Source organism: Aulonocara stuartgranti (genome assembly GCF_965226115.1).
Source record: "Aulonocara stuartgranti genome assembly, chromosome: 23".
NCBI lineage: Eukaryota > Metazoa > Chordata > Actinopteri > Cichliformes > Cichlidae > Aulonocara > Aulonocara stuartgranti.
The window spans coordinates 53,191,198-53,197,184 of record NC_138958.1 but is presented as its reverse complement, the minus strand read 5'-3'; positions in this window follow the sequence as shown (position 1 = coordinate 53,197,184).

The following is a 5,987-nucleotide window of genomic DNA, read 5'->3' as shown; positions in this document are numbered from 1 at the left end:
TTTTGCCTCTTTCTTGTAAGATTCTATAATACAATTAAATAATAATGCCAGTTATAAATAAAGACAATAAATTGAGTAAATTATGAAACACTTATTTTATTTCTATTAGATCTGAAAATGTTGTGTAACACTACAACCTGAAAGGACAAATAGATGCGTTGGCCTGTAACAACAGCTGTGAGATGGAATCGTCCAAATCACCAAAGTAAACTGGACCTGGGCTTGTTGCAGGATCTGAAGTTACTAAACATGTTGTGAGTGTGTGCACTCTCACTTAGGACCATATAATAATAAATATGTGCGTGATGAAAGTTGGGCAGCACGCTAACGTCCTTACTCCACTCTGTATGCTCGTGTGGGTCTGACCCTTTCACTCCTTTGATTTGTTCCTCGTACTTTCTTTTGCCTCTTCGTCACGTCTGTCTTCGTACGCAGCTGCCGTGTTCTCCGTCGTTTTGTACAGAACTGTTTTTGGGACAAATAAAATGCAAGTAGGGATTAAAACCGCAGAATTAATGATTACCGGTGCTGGAAATGCAGTGTTTTGATTTTGTTGCCACTCATACCCACAATGCAATGTGCAAAAGTCACGTGGTCTGTGAGTCTCTATTGTCTTCAGACACCGTGAAAACTGAAGAAACATAAGGTTTACAACATAAATGTATTTGATCTTATCAGAGTCTCATGTTTTGAGCAAGCAGAACAGAAAAAATGCAAAATAATGGATATTACTGAAAATGTCCTCTTGTTACCAATGTAGAACGTGTATGCAACCTTACGATATACATGAAAACCATGCTGTGTGCGCCTCTTGGACCACACGCAGAATAACATTCATGTTGTGCTGTAGCCCCATCTGTAGCTTCTGACCCACAATGCCATGGTTGTGCTCTCAACCAAACTCTGCTCATGTGACCATTACAAACTCTACCTAATACAAACTCTACAGCACTTTACATCTGTAACAAACCATTATTTTGTAACCACATACTTTAGCCAAGGTTTTTTAATCAATGCTACACTTTTATCATCTTATCCAATACATGTTTAATTCTTTCCAACAAATAAATGAACTAAATTAAGCATGAATCTATCACAGAAACATGTGAAATAAACAACTTTATTTTAACTGTCTCAGGGACAGTTACATCGTGGAAACATCTGAGCACAACAGAGAGCGTCTCCAGATATTCTGACGATGTCAGAAAATAAATGAGTATGTCATCCAAGTAAGCTTCACAGTTTTTCACTTGAAACAAAACCTTTTGCAGTAAACGTTGAAATGGTGCAGGTGCATTTTGCAACTTGAAAGGCATAACCGTGTATTGGAAGAAATGATCCGGAATTACAAAAGCAGAGATTTCAGAAGCGTTAACGTGTTAACAGAACTTGCCAATACCCTTTAAAAGGTCATCATCATCATCATCATCATCAACTTTATTTATAAAGCACTTTAAAACAACCACAGCTGACACAAAGTGCTGTACATTGGAACTGTAAAATAAAATTACATGAGATATAAATAAAAACAAATAAAAGAAGAGTGAAATCATTAATTAAATAACTACTGCATTAAAAAAGAAACTAAGTCTCACTGAGGTTAAAAGCCAAGGAATAAAAGTGGGTTTTAAGACGTGATTTAAAAGTGGACAGTGAAGGGGCCTCTCTAACATGCATGGGCAAATTATTCCATAACTTTGGAGCCACAATAGAGAAGGCCCTGTCCCCTCTGAGCTTCCTCCTGGATCTCGGTACCTCCAGGAGCAGCTGGTCAGCTGACCTGAGAGACCGACAGGGTATGTGGGGATGAAGAAGCTCAGAGAGGTAAGGCGGGGCAAGACTGTGTAGGCATTTAAAAACAAACATAAGAATTTTAAAATTAACTCTAAAAGACACAGGCAGCCAGTGCAGAGAGGCCAGCACGGGGGTTATATGCTCTCTTTTTCGAGTTCCTGTTAGGAGTCGTGCAGCCGCATTTTGAACCAGCTGCAGACGTGAGAGCAATGACTGACTGACCCCCACATAAAGTGAGTTACAGTAGTCCAGGCGGGAAGAAATAAAAGCATGGATCACTGTTTCAAGGTGCTGCCTCGAAAGAAAAGATTTTAGTCTTGCCAGTCACCTTAAATGATAAAAACTGGACTTCACCACTGCTCTGATTTGGTTGTCCAATTTAAAATCACTGTCCAACTTAAAACCAAGGTCAGTAACAACAGATTTAAAATAGACTTCCAGGGATCCTAAAACAACAGAGGAGGACTCACAGGGACCACTGGGTCCAAACACCAACACTTCTGTTTTCTTTTTATTAAAATTTAAAAAGTTTCGAGCCAACCAAGCTTTAATGTCATCTAGACATGTCAAGAGAGGTTTTATGGAGATGGCATCCTTGCGTTTTAGTGTCAAATAAATTTGGCAGTCATCGGCATAACAGTGAAATGAGACCCCATGCCTTCTAAGGATAGAACCCAGAGGCAGTAGATACAGAGAAAAGAGCAGTGGCCCTAAAATTGAGCCCTGTGGGACACCACATGACAGAGGAGCAGAAGACGATTCGTAACCGAGAAGGCTGACAGAGAAAGTTCTATCTGACAAATAAGACCTAAACCAATTGAGTGCAGTGCCACCAATACCCACTACATCATGTAATCGAGAAATTAAAATATTGTGGTCTACTGTGTCAAAGGCAGCAGTTAGCTCAAGCAAGACAAGAACAACATGGTTACCAGAATCACATGCCAGAAGGATGTCATTAAAAACCCTTAGTAATGCAGATTCTGTGCTGTGAAGGGTTTTAAAACCTGATTGAAAAACCTCAAAGATGCCATTACCATCTAGAAAATCTTTCAGTTGACTAAAAACAATTTTCTCTAAAACCTTGGAGACTAAAGGCAGCTTGGAAATAGGCCTATAGTTCGCTAAAACTGTGTGATCAAGGCCAGGTTTCTTAAGCAGTGGCTGTACTACTGCATGTTTGAAATTTGCAGGAACCACACCAGAAGACAGACTGCTGTTAATAATGTCAAGGACATGTATACTAGGAAAAATTTCTTTAAAGAATTGTGGAGGAACAGGATCCCGAGGGGAACCTGTGGGCTTAATATGGCGAACCACATCCTCTAAAGAGGAGAGCGTCACAAGCTCAAACTGAGTGAAAACAGCAGCGCAAGGGACAGAGACAGAGGGGTCAGAGTCAGGAGCTGTGATAAGAGCCCTGATGGTGACAACCTTTTCAATAAAAAAGTTCAGAAAATCATTGCAAATCTCAGGAGAAACTTCCAAACAGACATTCAAAGGAGTATTAAGAACAGTGTCAATGGTCCTAAATAACACACGTGGGTTATGACAGTTGGAACAAATAATATTTGCAAAATATTCCCTTTTTGCCTCTTTAACAGTGTTCTGGTAGCGATGCCAGCAGTCTTTGAGAATTTGAAATGATACATGCAGTTTATCCTTTTTCCACCTCCGTTCTGCTCGACGACATTCCCTCTTAACAGCACGACTGCTCTCATTAAACCAAGGCTCAGGTTTAGCCTTAAGCTGCCTGGTTTTTAAAGGAGCCACAGAGTCCATGATTTTTTGACAGCAAGAATTAAACCAGGAATGTAGGTCTTCTGTGTCAGAGGAAACAAAGTCAGAAGGCCCGCCGAGCTGATTAAAAGCAGCAGAAAACTGCGCAGCAGTGGCGGGGTTAATAACCCGACAGCACCGAGTAGCAGCGCCAGGTTTAACTGCGGTATATGTCAAACCAACGTTGAATAACACAGGCATATGATCTGAGAGTGCACAGTCACAAATCTCCAAGTCAGTGACAGGCACACCATATGACAGAACAAGGTCCAGTGTGTGTCCGTGCTCATGTGTAGGGCCACGTACGGACTGTACCAGGCTAAAAGAGTCAATAAGGCTTAAAAAGTCCTTTACCAGTGGCTTATCAGGACAGCATACATGTATATTAAAATCTCCAACAATAAGAACACTATCATAGTTGGGCATAATCCCAGCTAAAAAATCAGAAAAGTCGTTTATGAAGTTCTTATTGTATTTCGGGGGGCGATAGATGACAGCGCAGAAAATCGGGTTTGTACGACTCACCTCAAATGAGGTAAGTTCAAAGCTGGAGAACGAAGGCTGTAGAAAACACTGCTTACATTTAAAATCCTTTTTGTAAACAGTCACTGTGCCTCCACCTCTGCCTGACGTCCGTGGCGAGTTAAAATAGCAACAATCCACAGGTAAAAGTTCAGATAGAACACTGGACTCACCAACACTCAGCCACGTCTCAGTCACACACAGAAAATCCAGATCACGGGAACTGAAGAAGTCCCGAAGAATAAAAGTTTTGTTTAAAAGTGATCTGGTGTTCACCAGGCCAATCCTAGCGGGAGCTGGAGTTGGAGCTCGGGGTTCAGGAGGTCCAGAAACCCGCCGCAGCGATCTCAGATTCCGATAATGTTGACAGCGGAGGTTTAGCCTGGGAGGGCATGGGCAGCGAGGCCGAGGAGCATCATCATCAAAGCCGACCACAGGCACCAAACAGGCATCAACAGGATCCAGAAAACGCCGAGACGCAAACAGCCTTGGCAAGAATCCATGCACTGGTCGGAAAACAGCAGAATAATTCTTTAGGTAAACCTTTAGCTTCACCAGGCGACCGCTTCGTTTACCCCGGCGACGAGGACGCTTTCGCCGGGAAGGTAGCGTGGGAACCCGGTACAGGTAACCCGGGGTTTCCGATGCAAATGGGGGCAGGGGTTGCTGCCCACCAGCTCCAAAGGACACAATATTTTGGACCACAGGTTTGAGGTCCAATAGTGTCTGGCGATCATACCTCAGCAGAGACTTTGTTTCGTGGATGACACAAATTAGAAATAACATAAACAGGAACAAACATGACAGTGACAGACGAGCAGCCACACACACCGGCGCCATCTTGCCTATATCATGCAATTTCCTTATATGCCAGTAGCATATAAGGAAATTAGGTCCAACTTTGTAACAAATTTAGCTGACTCAACACTACGAATCCTCCCCCTCCTTCCTGGAATAAGGTAAGTCCAGAGACCAAGACTTCAACAGAACACCATTTTCAACTAAATACCTTACTGGGTCTTTAGATCCATCCCTCTACAACAGAAGAAAAACAAGACGCCAGTGAAGGATCACTCTGCTGTGGTTTGATCAACGTTTCACGTCTATTCACATTCAAATTCAAATTTATGTCTGCAGGAATAACTTCAGAAACATCACATCTGATCATTTTTACAGAATTACTGGGTGACACAAAAGAGTCTTTTTCATCAAGTGTAGCCATAAATGATCCAGACAAATCCACAATTTCATCCATTTTATGAGCTTGTGCGCGTGTAATTGTGCATGCAAGAAACACATCTGAAGATAGTGCACCAGTCAACGAAACAAACCAGCATAAGATGAATGGCAAAAACTGTGGATCAACGTCAGCTTTTGATTTTTCCTCAGCATCAACATGCACATTCAGCGGAGAAGCTGCCGGAGAAGCCCACACTGGCAGAGCTTTAGTGGCTTGAGCTTCCTTTCTCTTTAATGCTGGACATGCAGCGTTCAAATGTCCTCACGACAGTAAAAACAGACATGATCATTTGACTTAACAGCAGAGGATGATAAAATTTTTCAGAGAGGTTTTGGTGATTTTTTTTTGTTCAGATGAAATTTCTTGAAAGAGCATTTCAAGAAATTTCATTTCATTGAATTCTTTGAACGAAACACACTTTTATGAGTTAAAACAAACTCATCAGTCAAAAGTGCAGCATTAGTGAGGGAGGACACCTTTTGTTAACATAAATGAGTCACAATGCGTCAAATGCTTTTTGTATGATACGTTTTAACTTTACATAGGATAAGATAAGATAAGACTTTATTGATCCCACAACGGGGAAATTTTTGCGTCACCTCAGCTCAGGTACAGATATATGAAGGAAATACAAAAATACAATTAAGTACAA